The sequence below is a fragment of the Hetaerina americana genome, unplaced genomic scaffold (genome assembly GCF_022747635.1).
Source record: "Hetaerina americana unplaced genomic scaffold, ioHetAmer1.1.p SCAF_1, whole genome shotgun sequence".
Taxonomy (NCBI): domain Eukaryota; kingdom Metazoa; phylum Arthropoda; class Insecta; order Odonata; family Calopterygidae; genus Hetaerina; species Hetaerina americana.
The window spans coordinates 57,094,086-57,117,049 of NW_027286069.1; the positions used below are offsets into that span (position 1 = coordinate 57,094,086).

Genomic DNA, 22,964 nt, shown 5'->3' on the forward strand with positions numbered 1-22,964 from the left:
GTGCGACTTAGACATAAACTACCATGATCATAGCGTATAAGGAACATACACATAGCTAGATAAAATTATCGATGCATGACATAATTATCCGGGATCAGTATTAGAAAAAAGTTACTTTTATAATATAAGATCATGAACAATTTTCTAATGCCCATAATAATCGCATGTAAATGAAAATAGCAACTGATGAGCGTGAAATGGTTATCACGAAAGCAGTGACCACGAAAAAAACAAAACAAACATAATAGAACAACTTCCACTATTAGAATTCCCGTAAGAAATCGCTGCCTTGCACGATTTGTATTCTTTCTTCCATTCAGTTTCTACAATTAACCACTAGAAGTATTTTGACCTACCCACTAGTTTCATTCTATGTATGTGCGGCTCTAAGGTGCCATAGCAGGCACGCAAGACGTGGAGAATAAAATCCAGGTATCAAGTACACCAGACTCTCAGAAAGTACGTCACTCTCATTGTGGGTGGACGCGGCCCAATGTGACAGAACGCAGTGACAAGGAGAATGAAGGCGTGAATTCGGCAGTCAGCGACGGCTGGTAGAATGGCCGCTAACGCTGGCCACAAAAGAAATGGGAGCTAAAATTAACGAATATTCGAACCAATTTGGAAGTATGATTCACGTTTGATGGGATAGTATTAATAATTACAAACTTCAACTTTTACCTTCACATAGCTTGCCAGATCTCATTAACGAATCTAATTCCCACACCTTATGAATTCATTTTTGTCGAAAAACTGTCCTCATTTGGGACAATTGTTTACGTGGGAACTGTGTCCCACTCGAGGACGTAGCTTGGAAAGAAAACGTGCGAATAACCTCATCAGGTAAATAAAAACAGAGTAGACGGGAATGTATGCCGTATGGTCTCATTCAGCACAACATGACTCTTACATCATGAATCGCAAACCTCTTACGTAATCACGATGTATGGATTAAATCATGAGCTACTGTTGGATATTAATACGAAAGAAAATGTTCCAAAAACACGTTTCACATCGCTATCTATCGATCTCATAATAGTTGCTTCGGTCGTCCTATCTACTACATCTGTTACCAAAACATCTTTTTCATCTTTCGGCAGCTCTGAGACTGATGTCATTCACCCTCGCTTCAGCGAACCAGAAAAACTTATAGGTAGATAGATATGTACATCGTAAATGAAGTATCGTATCCCCAGCTTCGTCCCACCTATCAGTCTCATCGTGGTCCTTCAAACTAAAACCTCCAACCCTTTGCCTTATGACGTTCAACCCCCTCCACCATCACACCAACTCTTCCCCCTTTTCCCTTTCACCTCATCCCCCTTCCCATGACTTCCCCGCAGTCATGAATATTAACAGCTGGGGCTCAGGTCACCGCTGAATTTCGGTGAGGCATGGACTGGGGGAGTGGAAAGAACGGGGCGGTAGCCCTGGAAAGGGAACTTCATTAGGAAAACGGAATTAATTTAGGCTTTATTATATTTTTTCATACGTCCCACCCGACTTCCCCCACCCACTCTTCATCCGACCCGACGTTAATCTTAGAATAAGATCTGGCTATTCTCCCACCGGCTTAAAAGTGAGTAGCGGGGTGGAAGGGGGTTTAAGAGGTGAAATAGGGGGTGTGGATGGGAAAGAGGGGTGAGGGTGAGTGAAAAGCGGGAGTGGGCTGAGTGAAGTTGTAGAGGTAGCGCAATGTGTGTTTCTATGTCCCTATTACGGACAGAGAGAGAAATAGTGAGAGAAATAGTTAGAGAGAGATACAGACAGTGGAAATCCAATTGTTATCAAGTTTTGAAGCATTATGTAATCAATTCATTTGGAGAACTCCAGGTATCTAAAGTGAGGGGCACTCAGAAATAACGAAATCCGCAGGTTAGTTATTTAAGACATGAAGACACGAGATTCCGGTATTTAGCTTGCCAAACTAAACCAAATGTACAGGCGGAATCTGTATCATGCGAAATTATCTGGGACGACACATTCTGCACCGAAATCTGTTATTTCTTCTTTTGCCTTGAGCCACAACTTGGCAGTATCTCTTGGTACGCGTCGAACAGACTTGAGTAATAACACACGTAATAAGCCGTCGACAAGATTTTCCACCTCTTTTTCTCGCTTGGTCTAATAACCTCTTTTGTTCTTTACTACCGTAAGAAATAGAATGCGTGCTCAACGTGAAAGCAAATTAGTGCATCGGACAATAACATGATAGTTGGATTCCCTTTGAATATGGTACAAGGTAAAGTAATTAGGATGGCTGGCATCCTATGGAAACAAATGCAGCTGTTATTAGGAGTTAGCTCCTTTGGGTGCAATTTACGTTACTCACCGTCTTAAACGGAGGCACTAGCTCTCATGAAAAAAGTGGTCATTACTCCCGACAGCATCGAGTGGAGATCACGTCCGTGCACCTACGAGCAAAGAAGAGACGAGACTTTAAATGGGATATTGGGAGAGTCACGGTGAATGATGGGGAGCGGGGCAACTCGAATGCCGGCGTAATGCCTAAGTAAGCCGAAACGGTCGCAGGCTCGGCAGACACGGCATTCAGTGGTTTGAATCCTGGGGGTAGAAGTCATTATTATGAAGCGTTCCGGGGCATATATAGTGATGAAGATCTGTCCGTAGACCAACCCAGTCATTTGTAACATGCTGAGATGGAAGTGACCAACTAACCCATCCTCCAACAAACTACATCGCTACCTACCTGCCACTTTGGTCCCCCCTCCCCAAGGTCCCCAATCCTTCTCCCTTGAACTCACGTAACGGGCGGTCAAAGAACAGGAAGTGGCAGGGGAAGGGCGGCGAAGATGAGTTTAAGGGCGGGGGGATGTAAAATATAAGCTTAAAATCAAACCAAACCCCTTGGGCTTCTGCCCCAATGGCCTTTTTTGTGGTGCGCCATTCCTTTCTTATGTTCTCCATCGAAACACATGCCTCACTCTCCGCGCCTCTATGCTACATATATTTTTTGCTCCTATTCTCAGAGCAAAGAGGAATAAAATGAATTATCAGGTTCCAGGGTTACAAACGTGATTCCTAACCCAAGAAAAAAACCTTTTTTATCGACTCAAAAGCAGTTGGAGGCACTCCTAAGTTCCAGATAAAGACTCTGAGTAGCTCACTCAATTGCTACACGATTTAATTACCTACAGATACAAAAAACGAAGAGGCTGACGGCGTATTTTAGAAGTTTTTTATGCAGAACAATAATTGGACTAGCACAATTTGATGCCTTCCGTTCATTAGCACAAGGACTGAAAGAGAAAAAGGAAGTGAAAAGCTCTAGGGATTGCCAATCCCGAGCAAATTATGTAAACATCACAATAAGGGGTAGGATTTTTTCACAGGAAACATTAAATATTCATTCCAAAACTTCGATTATCTACATCACACTGGAACTGAAGTTGGATATAAACTTCACAATCATGACTAAAAAAAGTGAAAAGTCTTTCTTGGATGAAAAGTAAGCAATTAAGTAAGGAGGTAAAGACCTAAGGTACGCCATGGAATAAAGCTGGAGTACATAAATTACAATAAATACTAAAAAATCTAGACAAGAAAAAGGTCATTCTTTTGAAACGTTAAGTACTTATTTTAAGATTAGAATAAGTCATTTAAAAACTTAAAATAAGCCAAAGAGAATATTAGTAAATCTGTCATGCTGAGCGTAGTGCATGCACAGATTACGGAATATCACCATTTTAAAAAATGCATGAATTTTTTATTATCAGAATAGAGATCATGGTCTCTCTCAATAGGAGGTAAAGGCACACATTATACTTTACTACCTTAAAAACTATGTTTTTACAGTCACTAGACGGAAATATAAGCTAAAAAGAAAAGGCTTCTCATTTTTAGATAAAAATGACTCAGTAGAAAAAGTTATTATTTTAATTCGAGAAACGAAAACGTCCACAATCATCCCGATCGCGATACCTAGAATTGGCGAGTAAGTTTTGATAGCGAGGGGGAGGGGAAGGAGAAGCTGACTGCTTTCGGGAATATATTATCCTGGACGGTGAGGGAAGACCACCACCAAATCGATACAAGCGGCGTGGGAGAGAAAACCTCTATTATCAAAACGGTCGCATTGAGGCATGACCGTCTAATAGGAGGGACGTGGTATAAATCGACTGGGGCACGCGATTCCGCCGCACAAAAACATTCTAGAAAGCGCCACGGCACACTGCAAGCCGTTGGTCAACCCTTCCGCCCATGAAGGAAGGAAGGAAGCGGTCGGAACGAGGCGCCTGAACGGACGACCTCGGCCGAAAAGTGTGACGGAGAGAGAATGAGAAAAAGTGAGAAAGAGAGATGGAGAAGGGGGGAGTCCGCGAACGGAGACCGACGAGGTGTATTTATGATTCCGAATATGGACGAAATTCGTGACGGAGTCGCGAGCAATGGCCTTGTGCCACACAGCGAAATCATGGGGGCAAAGACAAGGTACGGGATTGTGAAGGAGAGGGCGGGAGCTACCTTAACAACACCGCAGCCATCACCTAAAGACCGAGAGAAAAGTGAAATCTTGTCACAGTGATGGATTGTTCTCAAGAAAAAGAAGAAAGCTTAGCAGAACCGAAGAATGTTAATGGTATGGCCAGAAATATCTTAAGTGATTATATAAGCAACCGTGAAGCACGCTAAAAATCACGCAAGACTAGGAAGAATATGAGGTGAAAGTGTTTGTTGGCAGAAAACGTACCGACTGCTCCACAAGCTTCCCATGGATTCATATTGTAAGGTGATCAGAACGTGAGACATGAGTCGACTGAAATGGAATCCACTCCTTCGTGACTACGCAAAAATAGAACACGCCACTACCTCGAATGCAATGCCACAATCTGTCCATTTCGATCTTGACCACAGAACAGACGGGCGCAACAGAGGGGACGGCAAGGCAGCCCTTCCATTTTTTTCTTTACAGTTTGGAATAATAAAGTCCAAATTTCGATTCCAAATATAAATAAGGTTCTCGAAATTTTGCCCAAAAGCAAAAATTTCAACTGCGCAAAAGTTTATAAATATTATTAGCGGCAGCACGAAATTATAGGCAAGGTAACGGAGAGAATAAGGCTTTCCTAAAATCAGGCAAAAATCAAAACATTTTTTACAATATTTGCACGCGCACTTGATAAAAACGCTAGTCTCGTCTTAGCGATAAACTGTCAGTTCAAACCCCTGGGTAAGCAAACTCAACCCTGAAACTTTCGGAAACCCTGCCGGGAAATAGTGGAAGCGAAAAAACCCACATCTATTGCGCGCCACGCCATATGATCCGGAAGCTGTTCTTCTGTTCATCTGGCGAGAGTTAACATGGATAAAGAGTGGAACAACGGCATTCCTAGAGATCAAATTCCGTTTTCACGGCTGCAGAATAGCCCCTACCCAAGGTCTGCGCCTTCAGCGACACTATGTACCGACCTGGCCAAAAGAGAGAATGGTTGATGACAACGTCCTTATTCCAGACACGTTCCTTCCCGAACGTATACCGATGAGTGCACAAACACGCCTCGAAAAGGATGGAAAGAGCGTAAATGGGAGTATAAGGCATCTCCCTCCTTCCAGCTTACGTGGGCATCTAGCACACCCCAGTATTCGCACGAGGCCCGCTCCCGTAGAATACTCTCAAAAGCGGATGTGCCCGAAAGGAAGGTAGGATAAGTAGCCTACGTGGATGTCTTTGAGGCGGCAAGAAAAGGTTTTCCAGCACCTTTCTGTTAGTCTCCTGGAGTCCCTACCTCAGGGGAGTCCGGGGGAAAAAAGGTATGAGGATCAGAAACGTAGAAAATACTTCATGCAAAACGTTGTCCCTTTCTCAGCGGAGACGCTTTGGATAAAAAAATTGCCTCATTCTCGCACAATTCTCCCCACACCCGTAAACTGCGACGTCGAAAAACCCGTTCTACGAGGTACCTCTCAAACCGCGGACCCCCTCGGCAAAAGGCTTTATTCATTTCGAGCCGCCCTAAGGAAAGAGGAAAGATTCCTGTGGAGCATGTGGCCAATGCGCGGGATTATTTCAGGCGTAAATATAAAGGCGTGAATAACAAGGCCGTGTTTTTGAAGTAAAAATGTTTAGGGGGAAAGAGTTCTCTTAGGGAAGAATACCCGGGTGAGAAGGAGCCAAAAATAAACGTTTGGAGGAAGGCTGAAAGGAGAAAAGAAAATGAGGAAAACGAGAGCATAGTAAGGCAGATAAAAAGGCACCATGAGAGCTATAACAACTCACAGTGACGGTCTTACTAAGACTGCACTCAAGATGGCAATGATCACGACTCTCGGAATGCCGGTAAACCTATACTACGAAGTAAACATGAAGGCTATATTTACCGACATTCAGTAGATCAATAAGTAACTTTCAAGTAAAGAAAATCAACTTGTGACGCACGAACAATAATTACACTTCCCTTTAAAGTTCATGAATTGCATAGCCGTGATTTTATGCCATTTCGCCTCGGTTCACACGTATAATTTCTACAAAAAACTCTTGTTTAATCCCAATTTGAATTGAAAAGCAGAGGTGTAATGGTAAAAGAATGAGCCACAGATGAAAAAGTCTTCGTTTTCATATTGAATACGTTACTGAATAACACAACTGACTGGACCTACTAAAATGAGTGAGCATGTGGGTATACTTATCGTATTCATTCCTTCCTAGAATACTTCCACGCAAGGTCACTTATTTAAGTTGATAACCTCTCTAATTATAAAATGGCTAAAAGAAAACATTATTCCTTTTCTTAAATCCTCGAATTGAAAAGATTCCATCCTCTGATAGGAATTCTTTGTGTACACTAGAATGCGTGCCTTCTATTTGATAGGTTTCTCATTAATAAGTATCTAACAATGCTAATCGAGATACTTATGAAAAACTATTGAGCACTTACGAGTACCTTCGACAATGACAGATAGATACCGCGCATTAAAGTATTAAAAACGGTATATTAAAGAAGGGCAATTTCACGATATCCAACCAGTCATCATTGAAAATATGAATAAACTTGGCGTCTAAAATAAGAACGGACGTTAAAACAAGCAAAAATAAAGACAGAAATGGAGATAGAAAAGCGGAGAGTAAGGAAAAATGCTCAAAAAAGTAACTGAAAGGAAAGAGTGATCCAAGGAAGAAAGGAAAAGTAAGGAAACAAGGGTAATAAAAGAGGATGGGTCTTAGGACATCATTTTGGCGGTGAAAAGGGATAAGGAATGCAAAAGGTGCGGAGGTGGAAGGACTCATAAAGGCCGAGTTGAGGAGGTAGGCGATAGGGGAAGGAGAAAGAAGACGGGCGGAGCATACAACCACACATGCCAACGGAGGTAAGAAAAGAGGGATGATAAAAAAGGAGAGACTGCTGAAAAGAAATGCGGGAGATGTAGGATAGAAGTGGATGGGGGACAAGGATTTGGTCTGGTAGGAAAATGGAGAGAGGGAATGCAGGCATTTAGACGGCAACTAACCGCTTCCCTCTCCATCAACCTTTGTTCCCTTTCTTTCACCCAGTTTCCTCCTTGACTGAATCAGCGACTTTCGAAGAATTTACCTCTCTTAGTGGTAAATTTCTGGAGGATTAAAGGACGGTAGTCTCAGAGAATATATATCATTTCCCTTTCTGGGGATCCGTTCTTCAGAAATGCCAAATATCGCACTATTAATGCTTAGGAGAGAAAGGAATAAATAAAATGTGATCGATACTCAGCCATGAAGGTCAAAATTAGGTGCATAATGAGAAGATTTTGATTCTAATAAAATCGGAGAAATTCTTCCACGAAACAGAGGTGTTCACGGCGACGGAAACAAGCCTGGGAATTAAAAAGCTATCATTTTCCAAAAAATAGCTTTTCACTAATAACCTCAAGAAATCACAAGTTAAAATATGGCCGCAAGCATACGTAGGGTATTTCCTTCGTTGTATCGTATATTACCAAAACTTCACGAAACTAATCGTTACTCGAATTAAATAGATACGTGTATAACCTAGTGGATACACTTTTAACGAAAACTTAATCTTTTCGCAGATTAATAAGCAATTCCCAAGATATTTCGTAGAAAATACACAGTGAGATTTCACAGGCAATAATTGAGTATAATTAATATTTTTTTATGAAGTATTGGAATTATCTTCTGAAAAAATCCGAATTTTCAGAATAACTATTCAGATTAACTACGTTTTATGAAATAAAACAATTAAAACGGTACGTGATTTTTGTCGTTATTACTGCAATGAAGAGAATTTGGATAAAAAATCAAATTATGGCTATAGTTGATTCATAAATATTTTAAGCCTACCAATACCTGTGCATTCATCCGTGTGCTGCGCAAGCATGCTTCAACTTATTTAACATTGAATTAGACGACAGTCGTACATGAATGGTACCGGACACAGGCGTTTTTGTATTCAGTTGGCGAAATGAAAACATATTATTAAAAAGAAAATATGACCATATTTGACCAGTGACCACCAGACGACACATTAACATTTAAAAATTTAGTCAACGTGAACGAAGCAAACCAAGTCATTTCATTCCTACAGGATTCCTGTATACGATTCTTCAAATGCATAGACACCCTAAATTAAAGTTTAATAGATGGGGAAATATACTTTTCAATAGAGAGGACCAGAACATGCTCGTAAGAAAAAGGAAAAATTTTTAAGAAGGCAAGAGCCGCGGTGTATTATCAAGTCTTCTATTTTGCACTTCGAAAATTAATTAATTCACGCGACCACTTTCCCTAAAACGACAGCCACAGTATTTACGCGCTTTCTCTGGATATTGTTCATTGAAAATCTTTGAACCATTGAAAACAAACTTACTTGATAGCAAAACAAAAACGTCGATGACTGATTCGCTGAGGTCAAATATCCAGGCGAAAGCTTATTGGATCTGTTCCGACGTGGAGAGAGGGAATCTAACCAGCTGCCTTCTCGACGCGCTGAGATGGAAGTTAAGGCCTCTTTTTAAGAGGCCCTCGAGTGACTGAAACCTGGAGGCAGAGGGAAAGCTATTCATAAATATTTCTGCCGGGAGAAAGAGAGAGTGGAACATGGAGAGGAACTCAAGATGCCTCTGTCTCGAGGCCATCATCGCCCTATTCCCGAAGGGTACAGTGGGTCACGAATGCGGGGGTCTACGAGTCGAAAAGAAGCCATTGATGAAGCCGTTAGTGAGAGCGTAATCAACATTGGAGGCTGAGGTGCATTTGAGACTAAAAATATCATTGGACAAAAATTAGCCATAAACTTTAAAATAACTGGAACTATGGTCAATGCCAATATTTTCCCGTAACTTTCCATAACTCGGCTGAAAATAACATCGCAGCCCCATTTTGGGACCCATTTTTTACTGCTATAGAACTATGACCTTAATAGATTATATAACCACTACGTCGATTCGAAAATGGCTATTACATTTTTTATTGATATATTCTAACATTACATAGTATTCAAGGCACTAACACAGATTGATTGCCTAAGGTCTGTCAGTAAGCTAAAAGAGGGAATTGAGTGACTACGCAGGCAATCAACCCAGGCGACCGGTACCTTTTAACGATTTAAGAATACTCAATTTTAAGTTGAATATTCAGTGAGAAAGTGAGAATAAATAGTAGATCTGACAGCTCCACAACGTTAACATAGGAAAGGCAAAAAGGAGAACGTACACGGCGTTTGCAGCCTCGTAAAAACTCGTGGAGTTCATATCCCTAATTTGGTATAAAGAGAATGAATGAAGTAAGTTAAGAGTTAACTACTCATATCACTACAAAATAACTTTTTTGACATGGATAACGATGCAGACAAATAATTTTTTTGAGAGCCTAAAAATAAAATGGAAAATGAAATGAGAGTTCTAATTTTGAGGCAAAATCTTTCTAAACCAGCACAAATTGTCCCGTTAAAATGAAGGTCCTGCCCACATATTAATGAAAAATTATCTCTCATTACAGCACAATTGAGAAATTATTTTCGCCGATGTGTGATCTAACGGAAGGCTGACCGTGTCAAAGTTCAAATAATAGGATTACTTACATCTTACTGTGCTTATATGATAAAAGTCAACAGAGAATTTGTATCTTTTTATTTCACTGGTGGTGCGTTCCACGCCAATAAGAAGGTAAATTATAAAAACTGTAATTTAATTTCCAAGAACCTCAAAGCTCCAAACTACACCCAACTGTGCGAATCATAAGTTAGTCAATTCCTCATCCAACGGAGAAGCTTATTGCCTCCCAAAGAAATTTTCGTTACGTACCAAGAACTGCGAAGGCAGAGAAGCGAAACATAACCAAAGAGATATAACAATAGCGTCATAGAACGGTAAATCATCAGAAAACAATATATATATATAGTATGTGTGTATGTGTGTGTGTATATATATATATATATATATATATGTATATATATATATATATATATGTATATATAAATATATATATATATATATAACGATTGTACGGAAAAACTCACACGAGCGGCACAATAATGGGCTGGCACAATATTACACAAATAGAATAGAATAGCAACATTTAAAAGGACACTCACACAATTTACCGAGTGAGTGTCCTTTTAAATGTTGCTATTCTATTCATATATACATATATATATACATATATATATATATATATATAATTATATATATACATACATATATATATAATTATATATATATACATATATATATATATATATATATATATATATATATATATATATATATATATATATATATATATATGTATGCATGTTGAATGCACTAATCGTATGGGTATTCTGAAAACAGAGTTTCGTTGTTGAGCAAAACATGTTTATCTAGCTCTGTTGTCTGCTCATCACCAGAAAAGTGCACAACGCAAATGAATGTCCGAATCCTTACACTATTTCATATAAATAATATATGCTCATCCATATCATGCGGAGACATTAAACGTTCGCAGGGTACACAATAAACGGTGAGTCCTAGGAGGTGACCCTGGTCATGAGTGAATTAGGATCACAATCTTCCTACCAAGAGCCTACTCACTTCGCCTAAACCTTTTTTCTCAATATGAAGGATATTATACCTAGGACCAAAATCCAAAAAGAACCATCGGAGCGTAACTACGCCCGTGAGAAAATGGGAGGATGGTAAGAATTTTCCGGAGGAGACGGTGAGGTCGTACGAGGCGCGCCGGCCATAACCGACGAGTCGGCCATCCCACCGCGTCAACCCTCAGGGTACAACTGAAAGATGATCCCTCGATCCTTTACCAGGCCCTTTTCCTTCGCTCCATGGTCCCACGCCACGTCGGATAAAAAAATAAAGCAGGGCCTTCCTAGTTTTCGATATAGCCTGTTTCTCCCAAACCCCAAGATCAGGTAAAAAACCGATAAACATCAGCTAGCCTCGTATCTCCACAAAAATCTGTATTTATTTCAATCTTCATGATTAAAACGTGGAATACGGCAGTGTCTGTGGAAGTCGAAACACTCGTCCTAAAAATAGGAGGCGACGTCGGACCGGGAGAGAAGAACTAAATAGTACAAAAAAGGACACGGGCATCTCCATGAGCGGGTTGGAGCAGTTAATATTCCTTACCACTGGACTAAGAAAGTCCGTCTCAAATTATACGTGAAGGTTCAAATCTCTCCTCCTTCCGCTGCCCTTATTTAATCACTCTTCCTTTCTCTCCTCCATTCTCCTCCACTCCATTCCGCAGCAATTTTATCCACGCTCAATTCAATACCCTTTGTCATCGTCACAATCGAGGACCAATTCTGTCGGAATGAGGGCGAAATTAAAAAGACGACGGACTACGGAGGGATGATGAAGGGGATAAGTAGACCATTAGACGGGGCTACAGGAAGAAAAAAAAAGAAAGCGATGGCCGTGTGTGATGGTCTAAGTTAAATGACCTCTTATTTTAACGGCAGCCTTACTTCAGCTAAGGAAAGTTCACTCAAGCCTCACGGTACTTAAGAATGCGTTATATGTTTCCCCTATCTTACATTGCACTGACCGTGATTGCGCCCATAGGTAAGCGGTTCGTGTAGCCAAGACAGTGCCTACGGTCGTGAAAGTACCTCGTCGGACGGTCAGGCGGGACAAAAATCTAAGGTTTGAGGGGATTATAGATTACTGGAGCGCTCGCGTTTTCACTCATAAAAATAAGAAACCGTTCAACCAAAACTCTTCTTTGGAGGCGACAAAGTGGAAGTAAAATAAAAAAAATGTGATATTATGTACATACTCGTATATAACACCACAAAAATGTGACTGAGTGAGTGAAAATGACACGCATTAGAAATGTACTGTGCGAAAAATACGAATATCGAAAAACATAAGTATACTAATATGCCACTGCACTGAGATTACTGTCACATTGTAAAATGAGTTCGATATCCTAATTCTTACGCCCTATTACTTTTTTCCTTCTTGGCTGTTCGGGCAAACGACTTCCATTCCATTTTTTATAATTTAAATTCTAGGTCCCTGAAAAATCAACAAAGCCCACAACGCCAGAAAGCGCTGGTCACTCCAAACACTAGCAATCTTACCGATTCCGTGCTTAGCCCGCCCTACACCCCCAGTCTCCAATAAACACCAAATATTCCACATTGAGAAACCCATGACCAGGTCCTCCCTGTCTAGCAGTAGCAGACCCTTCCATTATTATATTCTACACTTCCTTTCACCCCAACTCCAAAGTTGAACCTTATTTAGCTTCCCCCTCATCATATATATGCAGCCTTTCCTCATGACCGCCCACCCATCTCCCTTTGCCTTATTCTCCTTCCCCCTTATATGAACTTCCCTAGTCCACTCTGTAACCCCTATCCCAGAGGTTCCCCTCTCATTCCTCTTTCCATACCTCATCCCACCAATTCCCACGAGCAGATGGGTAACAAGGGGGTGAGGGAGAGAGGAGGCATGTACAAGCTCATTCATATTTCATATTCAAAAGTATCTCGCCCAGTCTGCTGCTTTTCTCCCGGCCCTCCGTCCGACTTATCCTCGCCTGCAATGCCTCCGTCGTCGCGAGAGAGATGCGAGCGGCGGGAATGAATTTCTCTCCTTCGAAAACCCTCGGATGGGGGAAAAGCGGGGAAGAGGGTAAAAGAAACAATTTCGGCCAATGGGTAGTGTTTTCCATTTCATCCCCTTTCATGTTCGAAGGGCACACTAACCCACTCTGACCCATCCTAGAAATGGTGAATATCGATGTCATGCATTAAGACGAGAAAGACTTTTTTCGAGCTGAAGCTTCAAATATAGCTATCACCGAAGAAGAGAAAGTAGGTACTTTCTCTCCAAAAGCATATCCTAGGTAAACACGTACAATAAAAATGGGTTAATTAGTATGTTTTCTTGTAGTGCCATTTACATTGGTTCATATTTTTTCATGGAAACTGCATCTGTCCTACTTGAATTCTAATTAACGGGAAATGTTAATGTCATGAAAGCAATTGAAAAAAAAATACTTTGGTAGAATAGAATTTGATTCAATCTACACAATCATGCACATATTTATTTTGTTTTGGGTTTGAGAACGCTTGTCAGCAGTTTATGCCGTTTGGCGCCTAATAAAACGAAAAGATAGAGTGACCTGAAAGGTCAACGGAAAAACATGGAAGTGAAATTGGGCACGTCTAGCTTCGATTTATCTGTTTATAATACAGGTCTAGATGGCGTTTATGGTCCATAATACTTTAGGCTATACGATACCGAGTCATTGAAATTAAAATTCTAGACTTAAGGAAGAACAAAAGGAGATTTACCCCAAAATGCCATCACATATAATCTGCAAACAAATTCTAAAATGATGAATTTCTTAAAGGAGTAAAATACAAACAGTTTTTCTAGTCCGGGAAAATACATTGACGAAATGAAATGTGTAAATTTAAAAAAAACCCAACCGTATTTCTTTAAACTTGAAATCAATCCACACAATAGGAACATTGCGTTGTGGAACTAATTATTTATTCTTTTGCTAGTGCACAAGTACCTTATTGGAAATCTTAGTCCAAGCCACAAATTCAATTGCATCTAAGCTTTCAATTGAGATCAGTATAAAAGTGATTTGAAACACGCAATAATTACTTCTTAGATTCAATTATGAAGGGGAATTATAAAAAACAAATTACTTAAAATGTATATTAAAAAATTGAGATACACAAAGAGGACCTCCCATCATAATCGAGTATTTTAACAAACGTTTCATGACCTAAAATGGCGTGTCACTCAGCTTCAGCAATTGATCGGCTCGGGGAAGTCTCAACCGTTACAACCTCAACTTCTACATTTAAAAACTGTTAAAGAGCACAGAAGTAAAGTAGTAATGCCTTCACACCACATGACAATTTGTGCTAAATTCCAATTTATAAAAGACATACATAAGATGAAACTAATATAACATTGACGAGGAAATAGTTGCATATTGACATAATTTCTGCGAGTCGAGAAACATTTTTTTGGGGAACGAGAGAGCCCGAATTTTTTCCGAGTTTTCTGAGGTAAAGATGCACGTATCCAAAAAATTACGATGCGCGGGGATAGAATCAAGAAAATCCTGGGTATAAGGAGACAGTTCGTCAGGGGGAAGGCATATTAAGGGATCGCGGAGACCAGGGATAGAATCGGAGTAATCCCAGGATAATGGGAACTCGGGCAGGGCATACAAAAAGGTCTCCCGTCTCCTTGAAACGTGGAGTCGTGTCCCGCGGAATGTTAAGTGTCTTCGGGTCCTTTTTTTTCTTCCGTGGGGTGTGACGCTAAAGGGGGATAGGATATAAAGATAAAAAACCGAGAGCCCTCGGAATGGTCGTTAATCTGGGAGCGAGAGCAAGTGTGTGTGTGTGTGTGTAAAGGGGAAAGGAAGGCAAGCGGCGTAAATCACGATCAAATGGTTTTTCTCTCGCGCCCAGAGAGAGGCCTACAAAGGGGCGAGGTCCTCTCAGGCGGAGAAATCGGTATATAGGACGAGGAGCAGGTCGCATCAAAGGACGAGGGAACGGCTTGAAATTAGGGAGGCCGCGAGGCGGACTGATAGACAAGAGGGAAGCGGACAAGGTTGAAATGTCTCTTCTACGCTGTCAAGAGATTAAGGGAGGGAAGGGTAGTATCCCTTCCTCTTCTCACAATTACGAACACCTGCGCGCTTATAAATACGGGTCTTACAGAACATATGAATTTTAAAATATTTTATGATTCGGCTGCAGAACGCTGATGCGGGTAAGATGGGACCTGTCTGGTCCTATGAATGGAACGGAAGATGCGCTATAGCTGGTAATTTTAATCCGGGAGGGCATGGAACTCCAACAAATCAGTAGGAAACTATAAAGAAACATAAATAATGGAAGGAAGGTAATCGTTTCTGCTATAAATACTTAATGCAGTTCCTTAAGATAAAAATATATAAATTCATAAGCGCCTCAAAGAATTTCACGTAATTCTACACTGTCTGGGAAACTATAAGATCGATAAATCGAGCATGATATAATACTGGAGAGAATCTCGTATCTAATTTTGAAAAGATAACCTATTTGTAATATTCATGACAGCATTAAACAAGTGTTATCCATCATAAACAATCTTAAACATTGAGAGTTCCATAGCTCAAAATAACTAAGCTACAAGATATTATCGTTAGGAAAAACGGTTGTCTTAGTAACCAACTCTATTTTTTTCTTTGTATCTCATCTCTCATTTCAGAATCTAAGACGCTAAGGTGATTACTGACCTATCTTAAGTAAGCATTTTTTTTTATTCCACAACAGTAAAAAAAAATCGATAATATGGATATAGTATGGATTGGCCATTTCTCTAGCATTTAAGAATTTACCGAGGGGATTTAATGAATACCTCAACTACTGCAAATAGGTAGGTAAATATAATTTCCACTTCGAAATGAGGCTTGGGTTATTAATTTTCACATTCTGAAATTTATTGGGACCAAGACATATTAATCTCTCTCAGCCCTTAAAAAAGCCACGAAAATGGGGTTTTAACGAAGCAAAAGAACAATAAGGGGAGAGGTGAAGATATCCGCACGGAGAATGCTCCAACATAAAGCATTTTCTCTTCTCCGCCTTTCAACCGGAAACTATGAGGATAGCTCACTGACGACAAGGAGTTTCTCCATTCCCCATATCAGCCAAAGTTTAAGTGCGATTAAGAAAATTTCCTTCCTCGAATCCGTAATCCTTTCGTCTCCCCCAAGGATGCGGAGAATGTTAACGGAAAAGAAAAAGGAAATTGGCATAAACCCAAACCTCAGAATCAGGATGAGTACTCCAAAATAATACGCGGAGTGGATGCGGGTAGTAATTGAGGATTTTGAAACAACTCTGAATAAGGTAATACTGTAAGGGAATAGAGTGTGGAAAGACAGGAAAGATGAAATTTACTGAAATTGGTTATATAAATTTAATCCATAGTACACGGCATTATTAATACTTGTTTACCTGTTAATAAAATCCTTATCCTTTGGCTTGTGATGGAAGCCTTAATTTTCCCAGTAAATAAGGGTCTCAGCTAAGGTTTCCGATCATTTAAAAGAGTAATGCTTATTGCCCTTTTAATAAAAGGCAGTAATGAGTTGTTTGGCGAAAAATTTGTATCATATTAAATGCTAACAGAAAGTTCAATGCTTTCTTAAATGCTTAAATTTGGTTGTATGATTAGATATATTGGAAACTTCATTTATTTGTTTGGACTTGAATTTGTTTGGTGAATTTAGCACTAATTGTTTACTGGGATGACAGAATTTTATTCAAGGTCTTTACCTACTTGATTCATCAAAATTATTTTTCAAATCCTTCATCGGCTGAACGAGCTGCCTTGAAAATAACAGAGAAATTTGGAAAATTTAGAAATACGAGTCACAGACAAGTTTATCCTAATCATAGAAATGACGCCAAATTCGTAGCAGCCTTATGTGATCAAATACTGTTTTACAGACACATCTCAAATTATTTGAAGTTTAATTGATGGGGATTAAATAAATAAAAAGTGAAGACCAGCGTTCAAACGCAAAATAGTATATTCCCTAGTTTAATCGCAAACAAATGATCAAAATGGCCTAAATATCACGAGATTGATGTACGTGATCATGTGACGTCCGTGTGGTGCATAAGCATGCTATCATTGGCATTCTACTTTTAAGCGCAGATTTTGGAAGGACAAAAGACTATGCAACTGTGCAACGAATAAAAATGTATGCCTATTGCACACATAGGTATGCTTATAAACAAAAGTCAATTTTTTGTTTAATTATGCTGGTACGAATAGGGTATTTCAAATCATCATATGTGACAAAAAGGGAGGAATCATGCTAAAATAATGACAATAAGCAACTCGTTTACGGCTATGGCTGCTATCAACATACTTATGTATCTTAGACAAAAGAAATGAAGCATCGGGAATGACTTTTAGTTAGTTCATAAATATGCATCACCTAGCTCAGGGAAAATACCATTTCTTCAACAATTAGAGAACTTTCAAAAACTGAGAATACGTATATTTTCAAGGATCAAAAAACTATTTTAAGAGATCATAAAATACATTTTGAAATGAACACGCCAACCTTAATCTACACCATGCGCATGACAATAAATATAACAGTAGTTTTTAGCTGTTGAAACATTACTTTGTCAAATGACACTTTGCGAAAGCAATTCAGCAAGGATGGGATATGATAGGTATAAAAGTTGAAAGCTCTTGGTGTTGTTTTAAAAACTGTTTAAAAAAACAAAGAAAAAATGTTCCTATGTCATTGGAAAGAGAAAGAGGATAAAAGAGGAAATGGTAGAGAGGAAGAGTTGAAAAAGCAGATTTTGAAAAGCAGCGTTAGGAGAATCAGGATTCGTGTGCGGGGGGAAAGGAAACGGGAGAAAAATAAAAACGGATGCAAACATCAGACGCCAGAGGCCATGTAGAGATAAGGATTCTTTCCGCTATTCCTGGCGCATAAAAGGGAGAGTGAATGTATTTCAGTGAATGTACGTTTTTCAACTTGAAATTACACACAGGTAAGTAGTGTATTTGTTTCATATCATAATTATTTAACTATTTTTCCCGAGGAGCTGTGTCGCTCGAGGGTTTTCCAGTGGATGGCATGCTATTTAATTCCCTCGATTCATAAAAAGACATTCCCTTCAGAAACCAAGCAAGAAGCAAGTGATACGTGAATCAACAAATTGAGTCCTATGCACACAGAGAGAAAAGTGAAAAACGATGGCAAAGAAAATACAAGAGTGAAGAAGTAAAAACTGTAATATCACGAAAAAAATAACACATTTTCCCTGAACCCTTGACTCCAAAAAAAACCATGCCGTTCCCATTCTCTCGACCAATTTTTTCCCGACCAAAAGCAGTAACCGTTCCGATAAAATGCCCTACATAAACGACGTAGTTTTCGCGACTTCTCCGAAAAAAGTCAAAAACAAACAAGAAAAAAGTAATATGCCCCTTATTTGGATGACGGCGATTTTCGGAAGGATGGTGGCTGTAGAGAAAGGAAGACGTGGGAAAAGGAGGGAACGATAGAGGAGGAAAAAGAAACGACGATACGGTCGGAAATATCTTTCGCCTTTTTTATGCCTTCGAACGAAAGATAGCATTTCTTTTATTTTCCTCTCATTCCCAAGATCGTTTTCCGATTCCCTTTGTTTTTTAAATAAAGCCCGTCTATTCACGGAAGAACTACTAAGGGACTTGGGTCACTGTCATGGAAGGATAAAAAATTCAGGGTAATTGGAAAAGGTTAAAACCTTTCCTTTGAATTCTTGCACGACAGGAGGAACACAGAGCAAAAGTGGAGGGCGTCGCGGCAGGCTCTGGATGTGCAAGGGCGGCTCAGTACAACCGGGCATTGTATTCTATCGTCTCCCTGATCAGCAACACGAAAGAGCTGGGAAAAGGAGAACGATAAAACAGAAGCGATTGGCAGGTAGTATAAAAGGATAAGAAAGACACTTTCTTGGCATAGGGATAAGATTGAAAAACCTCTTTCTACTACTGATTGAAGAAAATCCATTTATCTCTTAAGAGAAATTACATTTTACGTACATTCTGATACTATTATACAGAGACATTTGTGTCATATAACCTACCTATTTCTTGTTTCACTTAATTTAATCTTAGCTTCGCAGCATTCTCAAACAAAATATCATCTGCAGACTTCTAGCCAAACGCTACTACGAAAGATATTTAAAAGTCATAATTTCAATCCGTGAGAATATGTACCATGATCATCAAGATATAATTCCAATCAAAATACTAGTATACAGTTCAAATGTTCTACTTAATTTACTTTAATTAAATTAAATATTATAAATATCGCTACATGGACCAATTTTAATCATCATTAGTTAGTTAGTTATTAATTTATATCGTAGAATTATTTACTTTTACTATCCGAGACAAGCATGAATACGTAATTACTGGTGCCAAAGACGTCAGTAGGATGATGTATTTAAGAAAAGAAACTCTGGGAGCTACAAGGCATCTAATATGATTAATTCCATTTCACCTGAGCCTTAACCTTTCACTACAATTATGCGTCAACACTGGCAAAAGCTTTGATTTTTTTTAAATTACACTTCATGCATATTTGCGGAAAAACATGGCCATAGCATTAATAATCAATGACTTAGTTTAAGAAATTACATTGTCTTAATATTAAAATTTCTATTTTGGAGTAAGGTTACTCAAAACGAATGTCTACCTAGAAAATGTATTCATTACCTTCACGAGATCAACTAAATGAACATTTAAAAAAGTCATATTTGTTTGAAATAAGGGCACATACACGCGACTGCAAAATAAAATGCCGGAGAAAGACAGCTCAAAACCTCTTCTGGCCTTGAGGAATTAATCGAGAGTTACTAACAATGTCCTCCAGCCAGCTAGGCACACTCAGCACTGACCAAGCACGCAGAAAAGGAAGGTAAGTACATTTTAGACGCTGAACGGAAATGAGCCGCAAAGGACGATGACGGAAGAATGAGGCGTTTGTCATTTTTATAATTTTCTTTAGGCCGTAAAATAACGCGGCGATCCCCCTCTACCATGCCACCTCACCCCACTTCTGTCAATGTTAATGGCATGTATATTTCTCGCGAGTTCGCTTTCGCGCGGCAACGATTTCGTGAGCGACGGAGAAAAAAAGATGGGAGTGGGCATTCCATTCAAGTTTCTGTTGAACCGCCGGATAATGGCGCCACGCGTGAGCAGACCGAAACATTCGACTACGATCCATCTTCCCTCTTCCTTGTCCCTTCGTCGTACTTCCACCAGTCGGGACACGGGGTCGTTCTTTCGATTCCCCTTCCACCACACTCTCCGACATCACTAGATCTCTTTCCTGGACCACAGCACTTAGCTTTCAACGTGTGACCGAGAAAAGTTTTTAGGATAGCAAGGTAATAGCTATACAGCAGACACGGGAAATAAAAAAATCGGTCGAAGAACGAAGTAATTTGAAACGTCCAAGTAAAGCCAGAGAGATAGTGCCACTGGTGCGTATCAAATCTAGTTAGCAGTAATCTATAACGAATGCACACAAAGTTTCAGCCAGATTGGTCTGTCTATTACTCTAAGCTGATTTTAATCGATCAAGTCGATTGATTCCCAAAATAATGCATTTTAATAGAAGATCGTATGCTGTGCAAATATTATTTTATGAAAATCGCCATAGAAGACTAAACAAAAACTTAATAAACTTTATGGTGAACCTTCGATTAAAATGATGTATAAGTTGCTTCAAAAGTTTCGGCGTGGTCATAGTAGGAGATAAAGTGAAGCTGAACGGCCGTTTCGGTCACTAATCAAGAAATCATTGATGAAATCTGATATGGTGATGGATGATACGTGTAGAAGAGTGGAGGTGCGTGACATTGTTGAAGCGGTTGGAATCTTGTGTGAACGGCTATATGCATCATCGTTTTGACTTGAGCTACCCGCAATATGGGTACCGCGATTGTTCACACTTAACTAAAATTGGAGTTGTGTGACACATTGAAAGTTCGGTTTGCAGCGATTTCAGCGAAATAGGCAGAACTTGGTGCCGTTTTGTTACGGTGGACAAAGCATGGATATCCCACTATACACGCCTGAAACCAAGTAACAGTTCAAGCAATCGGATGGCTAATTGGAGTCTTCACCGAAGACAGCAAAGACCGTTCCTTCCTCCAGCGAATATTTTATTATGATTTGCAAGGAATAATATTCATTAACTATTTGGAAAGGGGTTTAACTATTACAGGTGGATACTGTGCATTGTTATCAGACCATTTGAAAACCGAGATGGAAGAAATTAAATCCACGAAAGCTTCACAAAATAATCCATTACAACGCACCAGCCCACTCTACTTCAGTTGCGGTAGCAAAATTGATGAAATTACGATTCCAACTCGTTCCCCTTCCCTATTATTCTCAAGATTTTGCTCCATCCGACGTTTAACGACCTCCATGCTTACTACCTGTTCTTCAATTTGAATGGCTGGTAAGAAGAACATTTTACTCACAAGAGGAGCTGATTGCGGAAACAAATGTCTATTTTGCAGATTTGGAACAAACATTATTCGGGAGGAATTTAAAAACTGGAACAGCGTTGGACGAAAAGTATAAACCTAAACGAAGATACTGAACTATGAATTTGTGTATCCCGAAAATTTAGGTAAGTTTCATTTTAGCATCACCTTTTAACATCGCATATTACGTAATTATTATTCATCTGACACATCTGACACGATCGTGTCAGATGTGTCAGATGAATTGGAAATTCAAATTGCCTTATTTAATTAGTTATCAGGGTATTTTATCCACCTTGATAAAATAAGGTTCTAAACAGTAACTTGGTAGAATCGCATATTAACAAAGTGGTAAAAAGAGGACACTTATTAAATTATTTTCTGTAGGGAATGGCACAAAAATTTTATTTTTTATTACCTTACCAACATCTATACGCCGTTTAGCTGGCAGGATAGCAATGATAAGAATGAAAACGAACAATTTTAATGAATAAGCTGCGTAGTAAGTTTTTTGGTCCGACATTTTAAGTTCAATGTTTCAGTGAAAACGGATTCGCTTGGAGAGGGAGGGGATAATTTTATACTTCTTTATAATTTCACCGGCTCGTGCATCGCATACACTTTTTGCCTCTCGCTCTCCCCTTCGCCCTCTCCAGAACACAATCCTTATACGACATGGCCGAATGCTAGTTGAGCGCTGCACAGAGGAAACATTGAGTCAACCGCTTACTTTCTCTATTGCTGGTTAACCAATACCATTCAAGCTGAAGGCATGGAGGCGTGTGGTCTATTCCGTCGAAGCTTGCAAATTGTCAGTTCACATACCCACTCTCGGAAAGACATACTGCATTCACACGATGAACGGGATTAAGACATACAATAATTTCATTATAAATACAACAAACACGATTATGTGACATGAAGGAGTATGTGATACTGTTATAGGCGCGCCTCAAATTTTTTTAATGACGAGGCATCTCAATTTTAAAATATTATTTCTACAAAACGGATACAATGTTTAAACGACTTAATGACGTTTACTTTTTTGAAGAAATGGCATAGGTCCCACCAAGTTTCCATTGCACTAACAAGTGCACGCAAAAATTTCAAACCAGCAAGTACAATTGACAATTTATGCATTCATTTTAAACATTTCAAAAACCACACAAGTCAACTACACGTGCAATATACCCCTCAAGCGAGTATGAATGAATTCAATACAATTTTGTGCCTACAGTTTGAAGAAATCTAAATGGTACGAATATTTATATGAAAAGTGATTCAATCCATTAGCAACGCACATGTTTTCTGAGTTATTTCCTGCCTTGTTATATTTAGGATGACAATTTGCTCTCGTTTGGCTGATGAATGTCAATAATGTTTTATACGAAAGAATAAAAATTTAGTTTTACCATAATTAATGGCAAAATAATTATTAAAAAATAGGAA

At 39.3% G+C, this 22,964-nt stretch overlaps 1 protein-coding gene across 10 annotated transcripts in view; it reads right to left on the reverse strand.

The window, feature by feature from the left end:
* LOC139691948 (semaphorin-1A-like) overlaps window positions 1-22,964 on the reverse strand; it is a 693,697-nt gene that overhangs the window by 623,768 nt on the left and 46,965 nt on the right. For 9 of the 10 annotated variants that reach the window (XM_071589938.1, XM_071589989.1, XM_071589954.1 and 6 more), the window contains exon 2: window positions 2,333-2,414. The exons of the other annotated variant lie outside the window; for it this stretch is intronic. The gene's annotated coding sequence lies outside the window, so the exon portion shown is untranslated. The remainder of the gene's footprint in view (window positions 1-2,332; window positions 2,415-22,964) is intronic. 10 annotated transcript variants of the gene reach the window in all.